Source organism: Marmota monax, unplaced genomic scaffold (genome assembly GCF_021218885.2).
Source record: "Marmota monax isolate L192 unplaced genomic scaffold, Marmota_monax_Labrador192_F-V1.1 WCK01_AAM20220418_F8-fsc00047, whole genome shotgun sequence".
Taxonomy (NCBI): domain Eukaryota; kingdom Metazoa; phylum Chordata; class Mammalia; order Rodentia; family Sciuridae; genus Marmota; species Marmota monax.
The window spans coordinates 10,411,349-10,436,849 of NW_026692072.1; the positions used below are offsets into that span (position 1 = coordinate 10,411,349).

General features: G+C 58.4%; 1 protein-coding gene across 5 annotated transcripts in view; it reads left to right on the top strand.

Moving 5' to 3' along the window:
* Positions 1 to 25,501, top strand: part of Tspan18 (tetraspanin 18) — a 151,158-nt gene that overhangs the window by 81,416 nt on the left and 44,241 nt on the right. For 4 of the 5 annotated variants that reach the window (XM_046456484.2, XM_046456461.2, XM_046456479.2 and 1 more), the window contains exon 3: positions 15,734 to 15,849. The gene's annotated coding sequence lies outside the window, so the exon portion shown is untranslated. Of the gene's footprint in view, positions 1 to 5,460; positions 5,612 to 15,733; positions 15,850 to 25,501 lie in introns of all 5 variants that reach the window. The other variant, XM_058583476.1, reaches the window with a different exon arrangement.

The window sequence follows — 25,501 nt, forward strand, 5'->3', positions numbered from 1 at the left end:
TGCAAGCCCCTCCCCAGCTCGTCCCTTCCCAAGGCCGCTATGCCTTTCCCCGATGGGTGGTGGTGCCAGAATGTGTCCACTCTACTATCCATGAGCACCTGGCTGGTGGGCGGGCAGAGTAATGGCCCCCAAAGATGCCCGTGTGCTCATCCCGGGAACTTGAGTGTACAGATGGTCCCTGATCTGTGACAACAACGTAACTGGGTTTTTTGACTTTATGGTGGTGGCAAAGTCTGAACACTCAGCATAAACCGTACTTTGGATCTTGATCTTTCCCTGGGCTCGCGGCATGCACTCCTGTACTTCACTCTGGATGTGGGCAGAGCCAGTGGGCCTGGGTCTCGGCAGCCCTGCCTGCTCTGCCGCGGACTGCGCTGCTGAATTGGTGGCTGGGAGGGTGGGATTCAGTGTATTTTCAACTTCCAGTGTGTGGTGGCATATGATGGGCATATAGGGCTGGAACCCGCTGTAAGTCAAGGAGCGGTTAATTTTCTTAGCTGGCTAACGGGACGGTTAATGAGTCAGTTAAGGATCTGGAGGCAGGGGATTATCCCAGAATATGTAGGTGCATCTTCATCACCTGGTCCCTCGGAGAGGCCGAGAGAAGCTGGACTACAGGAGCTTTAGGGATCTGTGGGAGGAAGACTGGACTGGCCCTTGCTGGCCTTGAGCAGGACAGGGCCATGCCAAGGACCGTGGTCATCCTCTAGAATCAAGCAAAGGCAGCAGCAGATGCCCTCCGGACCCCTGGAGTCTAGCCCAGGGAGACCCCTTTCAAAAGACATCTGACTTCCACAACTGGGTGACAATAAATTGGGGGTGTTTGGAGGCTAGCTGTGGGGGGCTCCACCACAGCAGCCTCAGGAACCGTACAAGGTGGTGTGACAGTTTAATTCTAGTCACCATGGTGGGGCCAGAGGACCAGCTCTTTAATCAAATGCTGACTAGGCCTTGCTGGAAAGGGCATCTGCAGTCAGGTGGCCTTAGGTGTGCAGGGGGGCCTCGGCTGCACACTTGAAAGGCCTTGGTGGCAAAGACGGGTTTTCCTGAAGGGAGGGGTCCCTGCTGGGGCCTGGAGCTCCTGCTCCAGCCGGGTGGCCAGCCAGCAGGATCTACACAGCCCAGCTGTGGGTGATGCGATGGAAGGTTCTAGTTTGTCTGCTCCCGGTTTACCGACAACATGGCTGTGCTGAAGGATTAGTGGCTTGGACGCCCCTCTGCCAGCAGGGCCTGTCCTCTCTCTTCTAAGGCCGCCTCCCTCGCCCTCTGCAAAAGGAGAACCCGTTTCTCGGACACTCTCGGGGATCAGGCCCAGGGAATGAGCCTGTCCACCTGCTCCCCCAGTGACGCCCTGCCTCGGCCCGCTCTTCCTCTCTGGGTCTCTGCGTCCAGCTCCTTCCCTCCCGAGGACCCCTGGGTGCAGGTGTCTTTCTGTCTCCTTCCAGAGGATCTCTGTCCTCCACCCCCAAAGCCTCTCTGCCACAGGGTCCCTCTCCAGCGGCCACCGGGCGCCTACACATCCACCTTTTTTTATCCCACGACTCTTGCCTAATTACTTCCCAGAGCCAGGACTGGCGCGGCCGGGCTGCGGTCCAGTGGGTGGGTCCCGACCTCCCAAGTGCCCTGCGTTCTATAGGGTCCTGGAAGCCACACTCGGGTGGCTGCCCTGGCCTGGGGCAGAGCTGTGACTGGAGCCGCTGGCCAAGGACCCCCCACCCAGCACCGCCCTGTCAGGAGCACTCCCTCTCCCAGCGCCACCTGGGCCCAGGGCTCTGCTCTGCCAGATACCTGCAGCCGCGGGTGCTGCACCGGGAGCCCCGGGAAGGCCCCAGGGGCATCTCGCAGGGGCGGGGCAGGTGGGCGGGGCATCTCGCAGGGGCGGGGCAGAGGGGCGGGGCAGGTGGGCGGGGCATCTCTCAGGGGCGGGCCAGGCAGCCCGAGCTCTCCGCCCACTTGGCCTGGGCGCCCCCTCCTCCCAGGGAGCTGGCCTAATGAGACCTAGATTTCCTCAGACATCAAAGAGGACATTTGCATAGGACTTTGGAAAGATTCAAGTCCTTTTGTAGAAGAACCCCCTTCACACACCTAACAGCCCTGGGGTGAGGAATTATCTTTCTCATTTTGCAAATTAGAAAACTGAAGTTCAAAGGAGGGGAGTCCCTGTGCCCGAGGGCGTCCCACGCTGCCCTCGGCCCGCGAGCAGAGCCGTTGCGACGGGGTCTGGCTGCGGAAGGCTCCTTCCTCCCCTCCTGGCTGTCCCCAGGAGGGGCGGGCGCAGACCCCGGGGGAGCGGAGCCCAGGCGGCAGGAAGGCACAGCCCCAGAGACGGCATCACCCCTGTGATCCTCAGCTAGCAGGTGGCACCGAGCCGGCCGCCTCCCGCCCAGGCTCCTGGTCACCGCGGGTGATCGTGCGCACAGGTTCCTTACTCTGAACCTGGGTTTCCCGTTAAACTTGTCTCCAAGGGTCCTCGTGAGCGACGCGGAACTGGCATGTCACCTCTCACACCTGCTGGGACCACCACGCCTGGGAGATTTTCTTTGCTTTGGGAAAAAAGATCTTGAATCTTTCCAAAGATAATGGGGATTGAACCCAGGGGGCTCTACCACTAAGCCACCTCCCCAGCCCTTTTTATTTTTCACTTTGAGAGAGGGTGGGTCTTGCAGAGTTGACGAGGCTGGCCTTGAACTTGCCATCCCCCTGCCTCAGCCTGCCAGGTCACTGCGCCATGGAGCTCGACCCCTTTGGGAAACTCTTACGTCAACCTCCAAAGTCAACAGGGTCTGGAGCTGTGCCTGGTAGATTGGAAAACGCACAATATTCACCAAGCGTCTACAGTTTGTGTCTCGGAGGGTTGAATGTGACAGGAACAGTGTCTGCCAGCATGGAGCTTATAGTCCAATGGAGACAGAATACAAAGTCACTGTGGGTTCGTGAAATGAACACATTTGCAATTAGTGGTATGAAGGTGGGGGAGGAGGGGAGACGAGCTGGACCCTTGTACTCCCAAGTTCAAGGTTGGCCTGGGCAACTTAGTGAGACCGTCTCAAAGTAAAAATGAAAAAAAAGAACTGGAGATATACCTCAGTGGTACTGATCCCCTGGGTTCAATCCCCAGTACCAAAAAAAAAAAGCAAAAAGCAAAAGCAAAGAAAACTACAGCAAACAGGAGAGGGCTTGCTTTACATGGAGAGGTCAGGGGGGGCCTCTACAGAAGGTCCTCCAGGCCAGCGCCCTCAGCAGGTGAGACCAGCCATACAGAACTGGTGAAAGGAGAGTTCCAATTGAAAGGACAACGTGTGCAAAGGTCCTGGGGCAGGGATGAGTCTGAGGTGTTTCAGGATGGAGAGAAGAACGACGTGGCTGGGGCATGTGGGAATGAGACACTGGTTCCAGCAGAAGTCAGCAGGGACCCACTGTGAGGCCCTAATGATGGTTTTGAACTTTATTCTAGTTTATTCTGAAGTTGTAGATAGGGCTTTAAACAGGAAGGGACATGACGGGATTTACATTCAGAAAATAACAACTTGTGAGCTGACCCATGGCTAGACGTGAACGGTTACCCAGGTGTGATTTGCCGGGCCTGGTGGTTGTGCACTGGGGGAAACTGAGGCACGGGTGGGAGGCCGGCTGTCCTTGCATGCAGCCCGCGGGGGCGGAAGAGGTCTTGAACAGAGACCCTTAGACTCCAGAGCAGCGCTCCTTCCTTGAGAGGCTGCCCAGTGGACACTGCCCAGGGTCCTTCAAGGAGGAGGGACGGCCAGCGATTCCTAGGCCCTCCCAGGCCAAACCCGTGGCTGCCGTTTCCCCACGATGGCTTTTGCTCTGTGGTCACTTTCTGGGGTCCCTTCACGTGAAATAAACACACACGGGCCAGCTTTTCAAAATGACCCCTGCCCCTGCCCGAGCCTGGCTGCCCCCTGCAAAGACACACCTGCTGCGGCTCAGGAGGCCTCTCCCTTGGGTGCAGCCTGGCAGGGCAGGTCCCACGGTGGCCGTGTCTGTCCTCTGGAGCGGCCGGGGCAGCCTGACCTCCTCCTAGGTGGGCGGGGACCCTGCAGCCGCTGCTTGAGTTGCACAAAGTCAGGGAAGGGGTCAAGCCAGAGGAGGGCGTCTCCTGTGGAGGCGGTGGCAGGCAGGAAGGAGGAGAACCTCACGAACTCCCTGAGTCCCAGTGGGAGCCACGTCCCTGAGCTGAGAATCCTAAAGTCACAGAGCCCAGGAGGCCTGAGGGATGGTGCAGCCCAACCTACCCTCCCGACTGGTGGTTAAAAACTCTGGTGTAGGGTCAGCGTCTACATCGCCAGTCGCAGCTCAATCACTTCTATATGCTGGCGATCCCCATTCCAATCAAATACAAAACACCCCCACCCCACCAGCCCAGAACACTCTGCTGGGCCTGTCTCCCCTTCCCCCCAGGAGACTACTGTTCTGCCTCCTACCAGCACCAAGCAATTGTACAGCCAGGTCTTGAATTTCCTGTACGTGGAATCATATGGTTGGCCCTCCTCTGACATTCTTTGTTAGCTCAACCTAAGATTTTGTGATCCATTCTTATGCTTGTGGCTTATCCTTTACATCGCTGTGTAATAGTCCATTGTATCAATCTATGATGATTGATTTCCATTCTCCATGGGTGAACTTTTTGGGTGCTTATGGTTAAAGATGCAGGGGACATTCTGGTCCACATCTTTTTGTGGGTACATTTGGACATTTTTCTTGGGATTGTAACTGGAGTTAGAAATGGGTTGAGCTTTGATAGGCACTGTCAAACAGAATGAGCCTGTCGTTTGACAGTCTTGCCAACAGCCTGTGAGGGTGCCAGCTGCTTCACAGCCATCTGGATTTACCTCTGTTAGGTCTGTGGTAGTGTCTCGATGTGCTTTCTAATCTGAGTTTCTCTGATATTAATGATTCAGGGGCCAGCCCAAGGTCTTGGCCCAAGGTCAAGGTGCTGGGCTGAACTTTCCTGGTCCCAAAGCCTCCTCTCTCTGCTTCAGTGTCACTTAGGGAGGACGGGCTCCCTGCCCTTGGCGTATTCCATCACCAACAGTCAAGCCGGGGTGAGACCAGGGAGGCCTGTGTTCCTGGAGGGAAGGGAAGTTCTTGTCATTGTCACATAATTCGTGTTCCACAGCAGACTCCAAAGCTTCCAGACGTACTGACAGGGCTGACGTCCTGCAGGGTTTGCAGTCATTCTTAACACAAATACTCTAAAGGTATAGGATTCTCTTAGAAGGTGCTTCCAGGATGGGACACGGTCACTTGACTGCATATTGACTACAGCCGGGGAAACACGTATGGCCACCATTATCACAGAGATTGTGACCCGTAGACTTTACTGAGGACCAGCCCAGGACAGGGGACGCAGTTGATGAGTCCTGTTGGGCACTGAGTCAGGGGAGTGGTGCGTATGGCCAACATCTGGGATGTCATAGAGACTCATTCTTGATTCACTAGTTTTGACTGCCTGGCATGGGCATGATGCTGGGGTCACTGTGAAGGACATGCAGAGAGCCCCAGACCCAGCGCCTGCCCTCGCAGAGCCTGCAGAGATGAAGAACATGTAGCACAACAGTGGCCACCCGGCGCGGCAGAGAGTCACCAGGAGGTAACGTGGGACTGGGGTCTGGGAGGATGAGCAGGGGTTGGCCAGGCGGGCGGGGCGGGGTGTCACAGCGAGGGATCTGTGGACAGAGCCCTGGAGCCGGGGCTCCCCAGGAAACGGAGTTCCTTCCTCAGCTCAGGCCTTGTCCCCAGACCTCTGTTCCTTGTGCCTCTGTGCCATCTGGCTTGATGTCGCCACGGAGCGGCTGAGAGAGGGGGGAGTGGGTGGGCACAGCCTGAGCCATTGCCACCCGGCCAGCCAAGCTGTCACCAGAGCCAGGGCCCATGTCCCAGGGCAGCAGTGCTGTGTCAGGATGCAGGGGACCTCCGCAGGTGGGAGTCGGTGTCAGTGTGGGGACCCCATGACTCCCGTAGACTGCTGCGTGCCTCCGTAGGCCTCAGTTGTCACATCTGTCAAATGGAGAGAAGAACAATGATGACGATAATTGCTCTGTGGGTGGGGACTTGACTTTGAGGCAGGCCTGACACTGGGTGCTGCTCTTGTCCCGTCTCACAGATGGGGACACTGAGGCCAGGGGGGTGGAGCCTGTCTGCGGATCCAGCATTCCAGCTGGGTCCTCCTGGACACACCAACGTCCTCGCCCCTTGGCCCACCCCTCAGGTGTTCAGTGGCCATCTGTTTAGTGACTGTCCTGTCCAGGAGGTGTGGGGAAGGCCTAGGACTGGACGGAGCAGAGCAGGGGCCTGTCCCCCGGGGGCCAGTTTCTGACCCCCATCCCCTGTGCAACCTGGCGGTGGCCGACCCTCCAGGAGGAGAGCACCAGGACTGGTCAGGGCTCGGCTTGTCCCCGGAGTCCTGGACACTTCACGGTCGCCAGCTCCGTCAGGGCCTCTCCAGAGCCCAACCCACAGGGAAACGGAGTCACAATTATTACCCCCTGAACGGAGTCGGCTTCCTGCCCAGGGGCACGAGGGGGCTGTCAGGGGAGGCCGTCACCCCTGCCCTGGGTCCCACTCATCTGAGGAGCTCTGTTGGGCGGGGCCCATGCCAGAGAAGAGGGGACGAGTCAGCAGCCCCTGCCCTTTAGGAGTGAACCAGCCCTCGACACCCAGCGCTTATTGAGCGCCTACTGTGTGCCAAGCACGGAGCCAAGGACTCCACGGCATTGATGTCATTTAACTCTCAGGCTCGGGGGCCGCTCCATGCGGGGCTGACCCCAGTAGGAGCCCATGGGCATCGCCGTGGGGGACAGAACTTAGGACTAGGGGCTCCAAGACCAAGACAATTCCCCGGAGACCCAGGAAGCCATCGGAGAGGGAGGTGGCTTCACCCAGGCCCTGGAAGGACCCTGACAGAAGACAGGGGGAGAGAGGGCTGTCCTGACAGAGGCCCAGAGGTGGACAAGCAGAGCAGGCCACCGAGGACGGTGGCCGCAGGGACAGGCAGCAGGAAAGACCCCAGCACGAAGCCCACTCCCCTCCTCCCAGCTCCTGACCATCTTGACGTTCAGCGCCTTTTCCTTCTTGATTGAAGTAAAATTCACAGAACGTAAAATCGGCTGCTTTAAGGTGGGCAGTGCGGTGGCACCTAGGACGCGCCCACGTCGCGCAACCCCACATCTGCCTGGTTCCAAGACAGCTGCCCCAGGCACTGAGGTCCCAGGTCCCCCACCCCCCACCGATTAGCCTTTGTCCCCTCTGGGCGTGGTCCTCTGTGGGTGGCTCCATCAGCTCTCATAGCTTCTCATGGCTGGTGACACTCCCCGTTTCCCCCCTCAGATGTCCGTGAGCCTTTGGCTGTCCCCCCTTAGATGCTGTGGCCATGCCAGGGGACAGACGCGTTTCTTAGCCGCTTCTTCGCCCCCGTCTTCCGCTCTTGGTAGCTCAGACGTGCGCGGAGCCTGGGCGTGTGGTCACCGTGGGCTGCTCTTCTGCTTCGTTGAACCTCACTTTTTCCTCTATAAAATGGGGGTAATGCAGGCACACGCCTGTCATCCCAGCGGCTCCGGAGGCTGAGGCAGGAGGACTGTGAGTTCAAAGCCAGCCTCAGCAACTTAGTGAGGCCCTAAGCAATTTGTTGAGACCCTGTCTCTAAAAACAATGAAAAGGCTGGGGTGTGGCTCAGTGGTTAAGAGCCCTGGGTTCAACCCCCAGTGCCAAAAAACGGGGGGATGATAATAACAACGGTAGTGATGTCCGGGGCGGGAGGTGAAGAGGCTGCAGGCGTCTTGGGGGAGGCCGACGGGTTTGGGAGGGCAGGGGCAGAAGGAGGGTGTCCTGTGCCCGCCCGGCTCCTCTCTGCCCCTGGCCGGGGGCTCTCACAGGACTTCTGCCCTCACCCTGCCAAGGTCGGGCAGATGGAGCAGGGTCCCTCCTGCTTTCCAGGCCCGTGAGGCTGGCTCCTCAGGGGCACCCTCCATCAGGGAGCTCCCAGCGAGGGCCACCAAGCCCCTGGCCCCACACCCCTGGTGGCCTCCTGCAGTGGGGGCTGTCCAGGCCTGGCAAGCAGCAGAGGCTCAGAAACCTCCCGATCTCGGCCCGTAGCGCCTGGCTGAGCCACAGTCTGCGACACGCCAGGGACTGGGACGAGGTGGCGGGAGCAGCCACAGTGAGATCACTGGGCCCCAGACTTGCCGGGGTCGGAGCAGCGGAGCCCAGGGAAGCAGTCCAGTCCCCTGAGTTGGTCGGAGGAGGTACTGGGGCCCCCCAGTCAGGGAGAATGGAGTTCAAGTTCAAGTGCAGCCACTTAGGAGTGGGAAGAGGCCCTGGGCCAGCGATCTGTCTGCTCTCTGCCCCTCGGCTGGACGCTGGCCTCGTGGGGGTCAGGAGGAGCGTCCTGCAGGGCACCTGCACGGGACAGCTCTTGGGTGAGAGGTGGTGGGGTCAGCGGGAGGACCCGCCCTGTGACCACCACCGCATCTGCCTCCCGAGCTGCCGCGCCTGTTGCCTAGGAGACCCTGGAGAGGGCTGGGTCGTGGGAGGACTCTGGGGATCCGCGCACCGACCCGCGAAGGCAGAGCCCGCGACACAGCAGGGGTGAGGTCCTGGGCGGCCCAGACGCACCCGGTCCCCACAGAGGCCCAGGCGCTGGGCTGCCACAGCCGCACCGTCAGGCAGGCAGGCTCCTGGTGGGGCTGGGGCGTCGTGTCCCACGCACCCCCAGCAAGGTGGCTCCGCAGTGGACACTGCTGGCGTGCCCCACTCAGGAAGGGGCTCAGGGTGCAGCACCGACGCACCTGGGAGCCCTTACTGGGGAATTCTGGAGAAGGACCGGCTGCGGTTCTGACGGACCTCGGGGCGGCCCCCTCTGCCCCCTATGGGGCTCACTGACCTCCCAGGCTGTTTAGTGGCCTCCCGCTAAGGGCACAGATTCTTCAGGGGGACCCACGGATGACCTGTGGACAGTGGTTCCTGGGGCCACGTGCAGAGGGTCACCGGCTGGATGGATGACATCACACTGGTTGCTGCCACCCCAGGAATGGGGGCCTAGAGGCCACCCCAGGATGAGTCCCCCTGCCTGGCCTGGCCCTGTGAGCTCTGTCCCTCCCAAATGCAGGAGATGGACTGTGTGACCCCTAATAACCCCGTCCCCAGGGCCAACAGGGGAGAAAGCCATTGTTCTCGGTTCCTTCCTCCAAATCCAAGAAACAGAGAGCAGACGCTCTCCTGGGCCAGCCAAGGCCGGGTCTCCCCACAGGTGTTTGTCCCCGACGGCTGAAGCGTCCCCATTGTTATTTAGTGATGTGGGCGCATTCGCCTTGTGAAGATGACGCACTCCGGGGGATGGGCCCCTCGGGCCAGGCTCCTTGCCTCAGGTCCCCAGCGTGGCCACCGTTCACCCAGAGGAGTGATGGCCACTCCATCTGGTGTGGCTGGGCTGTGGTCAAGGACTGTCCCCTCATGGCTGGGCCTGCCAGGGGGCTGGGAGGACCAGGGTGAGGACAAGCCACTTCCCAGGTCTCTGGTGGCCTGAAGATGGTTTCCCCAAGAAAGCCCCCTTCAACGTGGACGGAGCCGTGGCCGCAGCACAGCCCTTGAACCCACCCCCTGAAGCTCCTTCGGCCCCAGACACGGTGCTCGGCATCTCCCCGTCTGGTCATTTAACTCTGCAAAGGAGGAACAACACTGTCCCCATTTCACAGATGAGAAAACCAAGGCTCAGATTCACAAAAGGTGATCAAGGCCACGTAGTGAATGGTGGGGCCAGGGTTCAAATTCAGCTTCTCACCAATGAGGCACCATGTGGGAGACCCTGATCTTTGTCCCAGTGGGAACCAGCTGGCTTTGTCCTGGGGACATGTCATTTCAGTCCCAGGGCTCAGGTGCCAGATTCCTCCTCAACTCACCTTTACCCATCCATAGGGAAGTTCATTGAATACCTCTTTCAGTTTTCAAGAGGAAAAAGTGGAAGCCCAGAGTGGGCACTTAGCCTTCCCCAGGACACACAGCCAAGCTTCTCTGAGCTGTGGCTACAGCGAAGTTTTCCTGCTGCTTAACCTTCAACCTTTAGGCTTCAATCCGACCCCAGCTGGGCTGTGCGTGTGTGTGAGTATGTGTGTGTGTGTGTGTGTGTGTGTGCATGCACACGTAGGCCTGTGTGTGGGGACACGAGGGGAGGAAGGACGCTTCTCTCCTCAGCGGCCTCATCACAGAGGCCGGGGTGAGCGCAGGCCAGCAGGAGCGGCCGGGCCCTGGCCAGCCCTGAGGGAAAGCCGAGTTTTAGTGGCGGTGGCCGCTCTTCAGAGCCCACCTGGAGCCCTGCTTCTGCTGCCCACCCAGGACTGAGCCTGGGCGCCCCCTGTCCGCAGGATGCGCCTTGGTCCTGCCTGGGTCCCTGGGAGCCGAGACCCTGCGGCCTCCCCACCTGCCCCACCCTCCCGGTCTCTCCTCGGCCTCCTCTGCCAGGGACAGTCTGGTTGGCTCCGGCAGCTGTCCTGGGGGTTGGGGCCCTGCCCCTGGTCGGGCTGGTGCCTGCTGGGAAGGCATCCTCTCCCTGCTCCGGGCCCACCCACCCGGTTCCTCTCCCACCACAGGGGGAGGTGGGCCTTGCCGCCCAGGCGATGGTGAGCAGGAGAGTGGCATGTCCCGGGCCAGGACCGCTGGAGGGGCTGCGGGGGCCGTGGGCCAGGGCCGGGGGGTGAAGGCTTGGGCAGGAGTGGGGTCCGCGGAGGTGGCAGGTGGCAGGGAGGGACACTGTAAGGAGCGGTTTCCAGGCCCATGGGACTAGGCGCTGGGGGAGGGGAAAGGAAGCCAACGTCCCATCCCGTGAGTTGGGGAAACGGAGGACTTTGGCAGGCTTCATCTCTGGGAAAGCACAAGCGATCAGAGCTGCGTGGGGTCCCCAAGGCCTTCCTCTGGGCTGGGCGCGCGGCATTTTAAAATTCTAGAATCCTCTGGGGTCGTTGCTACTCTCTGTCTTTGAAACGGAGGCCCCTTGCCCCGGGGATCTCCTGCTGGCCATGTTCCAAGCTGAGGAGCCCAGAGGAGAGGGCGAGGGCGACTGGGGTTCCTTTCAGAAGTGACCTGGTAGCAGAAGCAGCCCCTGAGGGGAACGGGGCTCCCCACTCTGTGTGATTAAGAGCAGAGGGCAGGGCTGGGGGCGGGAGGAGAGGGAGGAAACCCAGCAGCTCTACCTGCCCTCTGGCGGGCTGGGTGATGGCGCATCCTTGGCGATCCAGGATTGCGCTTCGGTGTAATTGCAAAGTAACGATGGGGTGCGGGCTGTGTATTAATCGCGTTGATTAATGACACTCGGGTGGTAATTAAACATCTGCTTCATGATCACGTGCAGCCTGAGACTTAACATCAACACACACGTGTGCACTCGCCCACGTGAAGGTCCCTGGGCCTGGGTGGGGGGGCTGGCTGAGTTGATGTCACCCCCACCCCTACAGTACAGCCTCACCTGACCCGGGCCTGGGCAGGTATGCACCCCTGTCAGAGGAGACCTGGGCCCCAGGGTGTCCCCTGTCTGCTGGCCCAGGCGCCCTCTGCTTCCTACCTGCCATCCTACAACCCGAAACCTGCGGCGGTCTCCCCCCTCGCCCTGGGCTGTGTCTGGCTCGGAAGCTCCCTTCCTGGGGAGGTTACTTTTCCCAGCAGCTGGGAGCAGAAGCCACCGGGGTGCCCCCCAGCACATCCACTGGATTCAATGACCCGGCCCTGGGGTCTCGGTGACCAGAGCAGGACCCTGTCCTTGATGCAGAGTCCTGGTTTTAGCCTGGCTCCTCCTGGGCTGTGTGGTCATAGGCAAGTCACTCTGAGCCTCCTCCGCGGGCCTCCGCGGCTCTGCTGTGCTCGGATTCTAATTAGGAACGGGAGACGGTTTAAGTTCAACACATAGGATCCTCTGTGAGTAAACAGTCGGAAATAATTCCTTCCTTTATGACTTCCCCAAGACCTACTCGTGAGCCATGAGAACCCTGTAAAATCAATAGATTTTATTTTCCAGGTGGAGAAATGGAGGCTTCCCTGAGCTGCTGGGCACGACGATTCATTCTTTATTTTAAATTTTATGTTTATGTTTATGGGCTGCTATTAGGTACCATGGATCCATCCTGAAGGTTGGGTTTTGTTTTTTTTTTTCATTAACTTAACTCATTTTATTTATTAGTTCACATTTATAGCTGGGGTTTAATAAGCGCACCATGCAAAAATCATAAAACAGTCTTTTCCTTTAACAATATTTTAAAATCAAGGCTCTTCTCTGAGTCATCCTGGTTTATGTGCTCATAACTGCTTCTCCTGTGATTTGAGACCCGGCCTGGCCCATCCTCTCCAGGGATTTGACCTTGAGCGTCACTGTCCTCTTGTGCAAGAGGGAAAGGGCATCTTAGTTAATAGAAGCCACAGCCAATTACCAACAACAACAACAACAAAACAAGCTCATTGAGTTCAAGGGGCTTCCTGTGTCTGATGGGGTCTGATCCATCCCTGGGAGGCGGCTGTATTCTTTCCACTTTTTCGGGCAGGAAACTGAGGCTCAGGGAAGTGGGAGGCCTGGCCCAGGCCACTCAGTCGGTGGCCATGGCAGATCTGGGGGCACACCCCCTTCTTCATGCCCCCTCCAGGCCCTGCCCACCCCTTCCCTCAGGTGCTCAATCAATGCTTCCTAAGGAGGCATATTCACGGACTCCGTGACTTTTGGACCAGCCCAATGTGAACTTGGGGACTGTGCCCACGTTCTCGTTCAGCAGCTCTGCCCCTCCCTCCCCACACACCCCCCTCTTCCTAGAGGTTCCCGTCCCTTCCTGGTCGGTGGCTCCAACGTCAAACCCCTGTCCTGCCCACTCCTGTGCAGATTCAACGACCCTGGGCCTCAGCTCTCCGCTGCTTGATGGCCTTCTGGCTCCTGGCAAATTAGCTGCAGCCCTGACGGCATCGCAGACAGTGACCTGGAAGTCCAGACGCCCCAGGGCCGAGCACTGCTCCAAGCGATGAACTGGGGACACTGAGGCCGGGGAGGGGCAGGAGGGACGAGGCTCCCTCACGGCTCCCTGGGATCACCCTGGCCCCTGGGAACAACCTCTGGGTGGGCTGGCGCACCCTGGCACTCCCCCTGGGGTTTCTCAGCAACTCGGAGGCTTCCCGAGGCATGGAGAGGTGGACGGCCACCCCGGGGTGGGGACGCAGGCTGGCCAGCCCGTGGCTGGGCCCTCACTGCTGCCTGGCTGGCAGCAGCCCTGGGCATCTCAGCCGTTATCCTCAGGATCTGTCCCCAGGTGGACAGGCAGCTGAGGGACGGCGGAGAGCATGGGGTAGGACATGCAGGCTGCGCATGTTCGCACCCCGAGAGCCCCCAGCACAGACGCGGTGGCACCTGCCCTTGCGGGCTACATTTGTGACACAGACCTCAGTTCCTCTGATTCACATTGGGGGAGGGTGTCACCAGGAGAGCTGACCCCTGAGCCACCTCCCAGCCTTTTCATTTTTTATTTGGAGACAGGGGCTCACTGAGTGGCTTAGTGCCTTGCTTTTTGCTGAGGCTGGCTTTGAATTCAAGATCCTCCTGCCTCAGCCTCCTGAGCTGCTGGGATCACAGGCGTGGGCCACCGCGCCCGGATTCACCTTCCATTTTAAACAATCTTCATGGTCACATTCCACAGTGACCAAAACCAGCTTCTGTTCTGAAATCCAACGTGGGCTCAAACCCCGTCTCTCTCACAGCTGTGCGTCCGCTGAGCTGATCTTGCTGAGCCTCACTTTCCCATCTGTCAGCAAGAATTCGGCGCTGTCGGGATAGATTGGGAAATGTGTGAAGCACCGGCCACGGGCGCCCCGTCCCCAGCCTCCTCCCAGGCACCCGGCGGGGTCCTGAACACCCTCCCTGTCCTCCCTCCTGGTCTCTGCCACAGCACCCCACGCCCTCCATGCTCACACCACCTCCCCCAGGAAGCCAGCATGTGACACAGCCCCTCCTGGGGTCTGCTGGTGTCACGGGGGTCTGGCAGGAGAGCCCTTCCCTGTGCCTTGTGAGCCTCGGACCATCCTGAGGCTGCAGGGGTTCGCGGTGTTCGCGGTGGGCTCCCAACACCGAGTTGACAGACAGGGACTCCGAGGCCCAGGGCAGGCCAGGGCGCCTGAGGGCGGTGGCAGGTGGGCTGGATCGGACCATAGGACTCCTGCCCGCAGGAGTGGGGCCCACAGCTACAGCCCCCCCAAGGCAAAGACCCCCCATTCTGTTCATCTGGGGACCACCTGTTTCTCAGCCAGTGTAAGGGGCCTGGGCTGGGGGTCCCCAGGAGAGCCTCTTCCTCAGGTCTGAGAGGGGGAGATGCTGGGGAAGCCCAGAGAGACTCAGGGACACAGGATGGGGACAGGCGCTGTGGCAGGGACAGGTGACAGGGTGACCTGGCCAGAGTGGCCCTTCCTGGTGCTGAAGCAATCTCATAGCTGCCTCTTTCCTGCATCTGTCCCTTCCTTTCTTTGGAAAATGCCAGAACACCCCTCCTGGGGAGTGGGCCCTGCCCTGGTCCTCACGTACCTGCTGCCACCCGTGACCGTAGCTCACTAGCTGGCAGAGGCTGATGGCCCTGCGTTTCGCTGGCTGGTCAAAGGAGGGCAGCGCCGGGCTGGGAGGTCTCGCAGGTGCCCTGTGTCTGAGACCCAATGTGCCAGGGACACACTGCCCCTCCCGCCGCGCCCCTCCTCTCCTCCCGCGCACACCGCCCTCATCTCAGCACCTCCCTGACATTTATTGAGCGACCTCTGTATGCCAAGTGCTCACCTGCGGGTTTCCCAGACTTAATGAGGTCATTTTAACTCCCAGCAGTCTTTGGGGACAGCGGCTATTGTTAGCTGCTTAAAATGAAGACACCAGCGCCCTGAGACCCGAGGCGCCCAAGGCCCCATTTCTGGAAAGGGGTGACCCCAGCATGTGACTGAGGGCCACCTGCCTCTGCAGCCCACGCTGCTGACCACTGTGCACACTGCCTCCCGCACCTGGTCTGCACTTGAACACAGCCAGGAAGCTGTTCCCTGCTGTGGCCCTACACGGTAGAGAGAGCCACCTGTTGGCACGCAGCAGGCTCTGCTGAGCCTGGGACTGCTCTAGGGGTTACGAGTCTTGAAATGGCAAAGGAGGGCACTGCCCTGGAGAGAGCACCTGCCACGCATGAAGAGAGAACAGGAGTTCAGGCCTTGCTAGACAATTTACTGTGTGACTTTGGGCTAATCACTGCCCCTCTCTGGGCATCGGTTTCATTGGTACAAAGAAGCACTGGTTGGGTTGGCCGGAGCATTCCAAGAATGCAGGTTGACAAGAGGAAGGAATTTCTCTCCCATGGGCTCAGGGTCTCCACCTTTCCTTCCGCTTGTGCAGACATGGCGAGTCCTGTCTTACATTGAAGCAAATCATGAAGCATTTGCTGAGCCTCCACCTCTGCAGGGGGCACTCTGCTTCATGCAGTGGCTGTGACACTTGTGTTGTCACTTGGGACCTGCACACACGGGCTCATGTCTGTCTCTGTGTCTTAGGGTTGTTTCCAGGCTGCTTCAGCCGGGACCCACGCGGTGGGACCCCTGTCCCGCTGCTGAGGCCTCTGCCTCCTCCCTCCGCCTCCTCCAGGGCCTGGGAGCCTCCAAACAGGAAGAAGGGCCCTGGGCAGAGCTGAACCCCGTGAAGCACCCCACCAGGCAGTCATGGCTGCTCCTCTTCTCCCCACAGGTGCACCTGGAGCCTGCTGGAACCCGCACTCTGAGCCCGCCAGCAGAGCTGCTCTTAAAGAAGATTCTAGAAACACAGGCACGACCCTTAGAAGGCTTCCCAGCGCCATCTACCAGGTAAGGGACTCGGGCTTGTCACCAAGGGGTTTTATGCTACTTTTATTGCGGCTAAGTGTGACCACCAGCGGGGACCTCCATTCTCCGACACAGCCCCATTTCAGTCCCTGTTGGCAGGAGGGCCCAGTGTTAAGGCTCTGAGCTCTAACAGACCTACGCTCAAATTTGGGAACCACCAGTGTGGCCCAGGACCTGTTCCTCAACCTCTCTGTGTCTCTTCTGACCCATTAGTCAAATTAGGAAGGAACCGCCTCACCTCCTGGCTTTGTGTTTAGGATAATGGATAAAGGGCTGGGGTTGGGGCTCCGCCGTACAGAGCTCGCCTCACACGCACGAGGCCCTGGGTCCGAACCTCAGCACCACATAAACATAAGTAAAGTAAATAAAAGATATTGTGTTCAACTACAGCTAAAAAATAAATATTAAAAAATAGAAAATAGATAAAAAGGGCTCAGCAGGCGAAGAACCCAAGAGCCCACGTTGCATTCCTGCGCACGCGGCAGTCCACCATGCAGCATGGTCACATGGATGGCCTGCCCCCAGCTAGGATGTGGACTCCGCCTCTGCCTTGTTCGTGGTTGAACCCCAGCACAGGAAGCTGGCCCGCTAAGGGCTGACTGACTGACAGGTGTTTACCTGTGCTGTGCAGAGCCCTGAGAGCATCCTGGAGGTGCCTGGCCATCAGAGATTGTTCAGCCGTAACAAAAACCCAAATATCAGTTTCTTAAGCAACAGGGAGGGGAAATTTTTTCTAAGTAAAATCCCAAGTAAAGCGATTCTTTCACGGAAGCCACTGGGGCCCGGGTTCCTTCCGTCTACAGCTCCACCATTATTGTCCACGTGACCCACCGTGGTGTCCCCAACCTGATCATCAGGGAGGGGACGTCAGCAGAGGAGGGGGTGCTGCCTTCTTCTAAGCTGATGCATTTGTCACATCCAATGGCCAGAATGTGGTCACTTGGTGCCCCTGCTGCATGGGAAGCTGGGAATGAGAGGCTTTGTGCTGGTGACCTCCTGGCCACGCACAGTCCGTGGAGAAGGGAGATGAATCCCGGCTCCTCTGCCTAGCAGGTGGGACATTCCCTGGTTCTTTTTTCAATCTTCCATGTTCCTCCCCGGCACCAGTTTGTACCGTCACTGTCATTTTGCCTTGTCTAGATGGCTGGAGTCAACAGTGCACAGCCTTGAGACAGGCTTCTTTCGCCTAGAAATATGTATTTAAGGTTCCCTGTGTCTTTCTGTGTATGGCAGTTTGTTTTAAATTTTTTTTTTTGGAACAAGTGTTTGAACCCAGGGGCTCTCACCCCTGAGTCTCACCCCCAGCCCTTTTTATTTTTATTTTCAGACAGGCTCTTGCCAAGTTGTTTAGGGCCTCACTAAGTTATTGAGGCTGGCCTCAAACTTGCAACCCTCCTGCCTCAGCCTCCTGAGTCTCTGGAATTACAGACATGCACCTCTGTGCCCTCCAATGACTTGTTTCTTTTTATTGTGGACAGCATTCCAACGCAGTCGTTCATGGGCTTGCTGATTGAAGGACCTATTAGCTGCTTCCAGTGTTTGGCAGTTCTGACCAGAGCTGCTGTAAACATTTGTTCGTAGCTTTTTGTGTGTGCGGACTGAAGTTTTCAGCTTATTTGAGCCACTGCTGCTGGACGGCACGACAGGACTACTCTTACCTTCATAAGAACCTGTGGCACTGTCTTCAGAGTGGCTGTCCCATTTTGCATTCCTATGTGAAAGCCTGGCTTTCACAGAATACATCTCCCTTCTCCACGGACTGTGCGTGGCCAGGAGGTCACCAGCACAAAGACTCTCATTCCCAGCTTCCCATGCAGCAGGGGCACCAAGTGACCACATTTTGGCCATTGGATGTGACAAATGCATCACCTGTCCCCAGGCTGTGCTCGCTTTCCCAAAGGCTTACCCCAGAAAGCCCTTCTCCCTAGGGTCCTGTGCTCCCGAGTGCCACCCCATAGCACCTTTCTCTCCCTCTCTCCCTGTCAGCCATGAATGAGGCTTCCTGTGGCTGCACACCGTCACCAGCCATCGCTTCGGTCAGTTTGTGGCTTTCAGCCTGCTTCTAGGTGGACAATGGAGGGATCCCTGTTTTAAAGTTGATGCGGAAGGTCAGAGGTCCACTTCTCATGGCCTGCTTGACATCAGAGCCCATGGCTGTCCCACCACCCCCTGCAGCCTCTCCCCGTGGCTGGTTCTTCTGAGACTGAACCAGAGACCTGGGGTGGCCCCTCCTGCCCCAAGTTCAGGAGTGGCTGGATTCCAGGACCCAATGAACATTCATGGTGTTGAGTCTGTCTCCTCCGAAGGTCCATGTTTGGGACAATAAGGAGAGGGACTGAATGAGTGGCTCTCAGTCAGGGTGCAGGGGTCTCACTAGTCACCCAAATAGCCTCCCAAGAGGGGCCCAGCAGCTGGGACAATGGATGGAGGCAAGCGCAGCTCAGCTGGCCCAGTACTGTCCCAGGGTCCAAGAGTCCCTCAGGTTCAGGTAAGCAAGGACCAGGGACGTCTCAGGAGACTGAGGCAGGAGGACCGCAAATCCTGGGCAACTTAGGGAGACCCTGTCTCAAAATAGAGAAAACTTTTTTTTCAAAGGAAAAAGAAAATAGACCTAATGGAAAAGTGAGAATTTCACAACATCAAAATTTGCCTGCAAAATGTCAAACTACATTGTACAGCATAGGTGAATTATTGTCCGAGCCCTTTTGTCAAAAATTTGTAACTATGGGTGACAAAAATTCTCTGCATATTTCAGAATAGCTGGTTGACATAATTTTGAATGTTCCTGACATAAAGAAATGATAACTTCTGGGGTGATGAACTGATGAAGATGCCAACTGCCGGATCTGATCGTTACGGGTTGTACACCGATATGTACAACTATTATACCATCCAGAAATAAATAACATATTTCAAAGAACGAAGAGCCAAAGATGGGTCCTAAGATGGGGAGGGGAGGCACAGGCTGTGCAAGACGGCAGGTGCCGTGTCACTAGGAAGCAACGCCCAACGGGGTCAGTAAGACAGGTGACAGGTTGGTCTTTTCTTGGTGTTGAATAAATCGGCCATTTAGGGTCTGTTTACTGGTGTTGAGTCAGTACTGAATTCAGGGCCTTTGCCCATTGGATGTGTCACACCACATCTGTGCCCCTGCTTCTCTCCCGTGGGCCTCAGTCCCCAGCGGGCATCCCCGCGTGGCGGCACGACCGAGGCCCGCAGCTCCAGGCTGCTGTGCGGCTCCCAGTTCCAACCCCAGGCAGAAGGGGAGCAGCTTTTCCCCGGGAGTTCAACCACAGCCCCAGAGTCGAAGCTCATTGGCTGGTGTGGTCACATGATCGTCTCTGACCAATCATTGAAACCTGGAGGCTAATGTGCTGATTGGCGGACGAGGTTAGTGGGGCGTGGCTGGTGCCGATGGGGCGTGTCGTGGGGAATCTCTGGAATGCCGAGCGGGGAGGTTTCTCGGAGGGAAATCCAGGCGCTGTTCTCACCAGGACAAAGGAGTGCAGTGCGGGGCAGACGCCGAGCGCGCGGGAAGCAACGGGGGCTCCGACTTGTCCCTCTTCCCGTGGTTCATGCGACCCGGGTTGGCCTTCCTGGGACAGGTGCCTGATTTTGGGTGAATCTGGCATCTAAAAGCCTGACCTGGCTGGGGCGGAGCTGGGCAGCGCGCTTGCCTGGCCCGCGCTCCTGATCCCCGGCCCTGCAGAACAAAGGGGGAGGAAAGAAGCCTGGCTTAAGAACACACCCGGCACCGCCTGTCCCCAGGTTGTGCCTCACTTCCCAAAGGCTTATCCCAGAAAGCCCTTCTCCCCGAGGGTCCTGCGCTCCCGAGCGCCACCCCATAGCACCTTTCCCTCCCTCGCTCCCTGCCGCCCCTTCACTGCGGGGGGTGTGTGTGTGGGGGGGGGGAGGATTTCTGCAGACTCTTTGGGGTTTACTTGGCTTAAATGGCCTCTCAGATAGGGGCCTTTCCCAGGCGACCAGCCCAGCAGTCCAGGGGAGAAGGGCGCTGTCCCCACTGGAGCTGGCCTGGCTGGTGCCCGCTGCCACAGGTCTGTTATGCATTTAGGGTGCGGCTTATTTCATTAGGGAAAAAAAATGATTGCTTAGCAGAAAACGATGAAAAAAATAAATAAAAACAAAGCACAGCTTAGAACGCTGCTCCCAGGCAATGTGGCCACGTGCTTTTAAAAACCTGCCCCTTGCTTGGTTTGGGTTGACCACATCCCTTTTGGCCCTGCCCCAGGGCTCCTGCGCTGTCTCCACTGTGGACTCCGCAGATCTGAGTCACCACTCAGATGCAGTCAGGGCCGCCCTGCCTTATATGGGGCGCTCAGCCTCCGGGTCCTGGAGGGATGGTTCCTGTAGTCGGCATCCCGAGGACGCCCACTGCATGCCTGGCCCCGTTCACATGCTGGAAATTGTCAATGAGCGAATTGCAAAGGTTCCTGCCTCCAGGAGATCCCCGGAGAGCAGGAGCAGGACCTGCGTGTCTCCATCTCCTCCCCCGCCCATGGGCTCCCTCAGCACGAGCCCTCCATGGGCAATGTTTATAAGTCAACTATTTTCCACAATTTCAAAAGCCCCCAGCTGCCTCTGACGCTGCTGAAGTAATAGAATGACTTGGTCCTCACCCTCTGGGACTTAGAGTCCTACTGGAGGCAGTGGCCCTGGGTACCTGGTCTGGGTGTGCAACACACACAGAGAAGTGGCAGGTTCCACTTCCTGTCCTTTCTCCTTCTTTCTGTTGCGCTCCAGAAGCAACTTGGGCACCAGGGCTGAGAGCCCCCAGCCTGTTGCCAAGGGGCGCCGCCACCCAAATGAGGAACCAGGGGCTGGGGACAGAGATGTGAAGGAGGCTTGGGAACTCCAGGGGCTGGGGTGGGTAGTGATAAATCAGGGGACACAGCACGTGGGGACTGGGCTTTGGACACTGGTTGGGGGACAGTATGGGTGAGGATGTTGTGCGAAGTCCCAGGAGGCAAAGACTGTGCCAGGTGGGAGTGGATGCCCTGGCAGCCACTGTCCCTCCTGCAGCCTCCGGTTGACCACAGGGCTGTCTTCAAGGCAGCCTTAGACTAGAGCTTGGAGCTGAGCAGCGCCTCCTCTTCCTCTTCCTCTTCCTCCCAGGAAAGGAGGTGGGGGCGAGCCCGTTAGAAGAGATGGGAGATGCCGGAGGGACTTACAGAATCCTACGGCTTTTCAACTTTTCCATTTTGAACATGGTGAGCAGCAGGCGTCGCAGCAGACCCCTGGGCACGGGGTTCCTTGTCCCAGCCATGCTAGGGTGACTTTGGCATACTATAGTTTGTCACTTGTCACATGAAGGGCGAGGTCCCTGCCAGCTTTAACCATCCTACTCCCAGTCAGACCTGGTTCGGTCCTAGCCCTGAGCCTCAGTTTTCTCATCTGTAAATTGGGGCTAGCAATAGTCAACATCTCACAGAATTGAGGTAAAGATTAAACGGGAGAATTAAATAAGAAAAGGGATTAACGGGCACCTGTCAGAGCGCCAGCACTCGGGGGTAGCGAATGCTGCTGGTGCTGTTGAATTCGATGGCAGTTCTGTGACTCTGTAGGAGGCATCCCAGATGGTCACTGGTGTGTAGAGCCTGTTGGTCCTTGTCCCAAAACACTTGGTGATCCCCAGCCCCTTCGTCTCCAAATGGATGTGGAACCGCCCAAACGGGGTCCTACTGAGTAGGACACCATGTGCCCTGCTATCAGGTCTGCAGCTGGACCCTGGGCCGTAAATCCCACCCCTGCACTCTGCAGCTTCTAGAGCTTTCCTTAGCCCCTTCTTGCCATCTGGGGCCGACAGCCTTGATAAAATGCTGGAGAACCCACGTCAGTTGCGGGGACCCAGGGGTGCATGGCCAGCGGTTCCCTCAGGCATTCTGAATGCTGAGTACTCTGGAGAGGAGGGGGGCCTGCTGCAGTCTCCGGCGACACCGTGGTGTTTCACGTGCACTCCTCGAAATGCACGCTTCCATCCTGAGTTACAACGAACTCAGCAAATTGGCAGGTGCCAGGGTCCCTCCCGTCCAGCCTGTGTTGGCCTTGCCTTTCCGGGGGGCTATGGGCATCTCACCTTTTCTGATCCTCAGCATGGAGCGGGGCACCGCGGGTGGGGCTGTCAATCAGGGGTTGCTGAATGGACGGACAGATGAACGGGCTGTGCTACTCCATGCTTTCCAACCCTCAGCCAATTTGGCTGCAGACACCAATCTCTTGGTTTGTGTTCCTGTGACAATTTGATTTAGGCTCCGGGGGGGTATCAGTAGTTTTCAGGTAGCAGAATGGACTCACGACAGCGGCTTTGGAGCTTGTCGATTTCTGGGTCATTGCGGGAGGCAGCCTGGTGTGTGCTGATGGACAGGCGGCTGCCAGGCAGACGGAGTTCAAGCCCCTGCTCAAGGCAGGATGACCTTGGGCGTGTTATCTAGTCTCCTGCAGTTTATTCTTTCATCTAGGAGATGGCAGCACTAATAGCATCCAGCTCATGGAACTTGATGAGCTTTAAATTAAATAATGGGTGCTAAGCCATGTCGCAGCCCAGGCTGCCGCTCAGGAAAGAATGGCGATGGTCTATTTAATGGCCCCCCGTAAGCTATCTGTTGCATAAACTTCTCTCTTGCAAATGGAGTTTGGCTGATTGCTTTGCCGTTTTAAGACAAAAATTATTTTGGAAAGTTATTACCAGACTAATACATGTTCTTTAAAAATTCAAGTGATCTGGAAGGATTTAGATTACAAAACAAATGCCCCCACCACCTGCCAACTCCATCTCTCCCTCGACACCCCCCCCACAGAGGTCTTTGTCGCCCCAAGACAAACTCCAACTGGGAGACTTTTTTTAAATTTATTTTTCTTCCTCCTTAAGGGTAGGAGACAGGTGCTCAGTCAAGAAGGGACAGGAGCCTGGTGGCTGTTGCAGCATATTGCTGACCAGACCAGAAGTCTTAAGGCTGGTACCCAAGTGGTCCCATGGGACCAGGGACAGCCTGGCTTCTGGCAACTTTAGCTCTGTGTCCTGAGGGTCTCCAGTGCTCTCTGAGATACCAGAGGACCATGGAGGGGGTGGCCCAAGCTGAGCTGTACTCAGGCCATGTGGGGAGTGCCAAGCTCGCTCGTCAGACACTGGCCACATGCCAGCCCCTCTCTGTCACAGTGTCCCAGGGTTCCGTGCAGCCCCAGCCTCCTGGATCCTGGTAGGTGACATTGGAGAGGGGGCCTCCTGTCCCCACAGATCTCACAGAAGCCTTGGTGGCCTTGTGTGATCCAAACCTTTGGGAAGGGCTCTTGGACTTCAGACCCCACAGGACCCCAGACAGGCTCCTCTGCCACCTGGGGTAGGTCAAGGCAGAGGGTCAGCAGCTGTTTCTGTGCCAACCAGGGCACAGCCTGGCCTCTGGTCACACAGGCCATGAGTTTGGGCCCTGGACCCCAGCTGCTCTCCTCCTATATCTCAAGGTCTCCCCGTGACCTTGGGAGGGCTGTTCTGGGAACAGGGTGCCTGAGCTTCTGATGTGGGTTCCCCCAAATCCCATTCTCTTACTAATCTCCAGAGACACTCTCTGCCCTCGCCCCTGGCCTTGGCCTCTGCCCCCTCCCCCTCCACCTTCAGGGTGCCAGCCTAAGGCCCCTGGAGAAGTTTCCAGAGCCCGGAGGGTGGACGGGCCATCGTCCTAGGCCCAGCTCCTCTATCCAGCCACGGGAACCAGCAACCCCCAGGGATGGGACCAAAGGCTCGCCACCATCTCAGGAAAGGGGACACAGACCACCAAACATGGTTCTCAGAGCAGCGGCCGAGGCTCCTGGGAACGTGTTGAAATGCTGATTCCCAGGAGCCCCCCCCCACCTGCAGGGCAGGAACTTGGAGGGTGGGTTTGGACAAGCCCCCCAGGAGATGCTGATGGCTGCTGGAATCTGAGAACCACCAGGACAAAGGCAGGCGACACCGTGTCTCACACACTGCGCAGCCCCGTGGGGGGGAGGGAGCCCACGCTGGGAAGGGGGCTGGGAAGGGGGAGGTGCGGGGGGGCTGTGCTTCTGAGTGACTTAGAGGTGGACAAAGGCGGCTGTGTGTGCGCTGGGGAGGGGGGGATTCCTGGCAGGGGGATCCGTCGTGCAAAGTCCCGGGGGCATGATAGAGCAGAGGAATTCCAGGAGCCCCCGAGTGGTGCCCGGGTGGACTGAGAAGTGGGCGAGGGGGAGGAGGGGTGATAAATAGGCCTTTGTGCTGTGAGTTCCCCATGAAAGGGTGTCTGCAGAGGAGGAGCAGCCCTCTCCCTCTCCCGGCCCTGCCCGGGACGATGGTGGGGCAGGGACGGTGGCTGCAGGTGAACCACAGAGGGCTCATTGAGGGACAGAACCAGTTGCAGTCACTGTAAGGCCCAGCAGGGGACGGGCATCTTCTGGGGAGCAGGCTGAGCTCCGAGTGGGGGCGGGGAGAAGGCAGGCTGCCCGCAGATACCCTGGGTCGCCAGGAGCCCCGCCCTGTTGCTAGATGACCCCTCAAGGGAGCTGATGAAGGATGGCGCCCTGGTGTCCTCTGCTGTCCCTCTTTGTGGGAAGCCTTCAGTGGTCCCCAGCACATGACTTCCACCCCCAGGGTCCCCTTCCTTTCTTTGGGGTGTAGGAGACTAAGATACCAGCTGCGTTTAGAGTCCTGGGCCTGGTATGGAGGCCCCCAGAAGTGCACCCCACTCCAGAGACCAGGTCGAGGTCGGGAGGGGCCGGAGGTGAAGTTGGGGTGTAGGTGCGGGGGTGTAGGTGCGGGTGTGGTCAAGAGGCCCGGCCTGCCCACCTGGGCCTGGCTTGGGGGTCCCATGGAGAGGAGGCAGCAAAGGAAGCCCCAGCCCAGCCCAGCCCGGCCCGGCCCCTTCCTGGGGGACCCCAGCCTTCCGCCCGGCTCCTGGGGACACGCAGGCACATCAGGGAGTGGGGGAGGGGAGGGCTCTTCCAGAACCAGGGCTGCCGTTTTGCAGGGGCCTCCAAAGAGCCCAGCCTTGTTGAGTCCTGCCACCAGCAGGGCCCAGGAAACTGCCTCAGAGCCTGGACCCCAGGGGACCCTGCCCTGCCCAGTAGGGAGGGGCAGAGATGAGCGGGCCCTGGCTAGGGCCAGGCAGGACCCGAAGGCCTGGAGGGCAGCACCTGGGAACGGCATGCCTGCCTCCTGGGCCCCGCTGCTGCTCAGGTGTGGCTGAGGTGCCCTCTCCTGGAGCTGCCCCGGCCTGTGTGTATCCAGATGTCACGTTGTCCCCTACCAGAAATCAGGGCTGATTTATGGCAAGCACTCGGAGGAGCTGCGGTTCCAGCTGAAGAGGTGCCAGCCAGGCCCGGCCACCAGGTCCCCTCCCTCGGATGGCTCAGGCCTTTCTCTCCCACTTGATTGAATACTGGAGACGATCCGCAGGGACTTGTGGCCTCACAGACGACCTGGACTAGGAGGGGTTTCGAGGTCATCTGCCTTGACTCCCGGGAGGGGGTCCTTTAGCCTCTGATGCGGAGCTTTAGTGATGGGAGCTCGCGACCAACCGGGAGAGCAGTTGCTTAGCTACTCCCTTGTTTGGCACAGGCCCTGGGTTCAAACCCTCCCCTCCCACTCGCTGGGCGTCCTGAGGCCAGT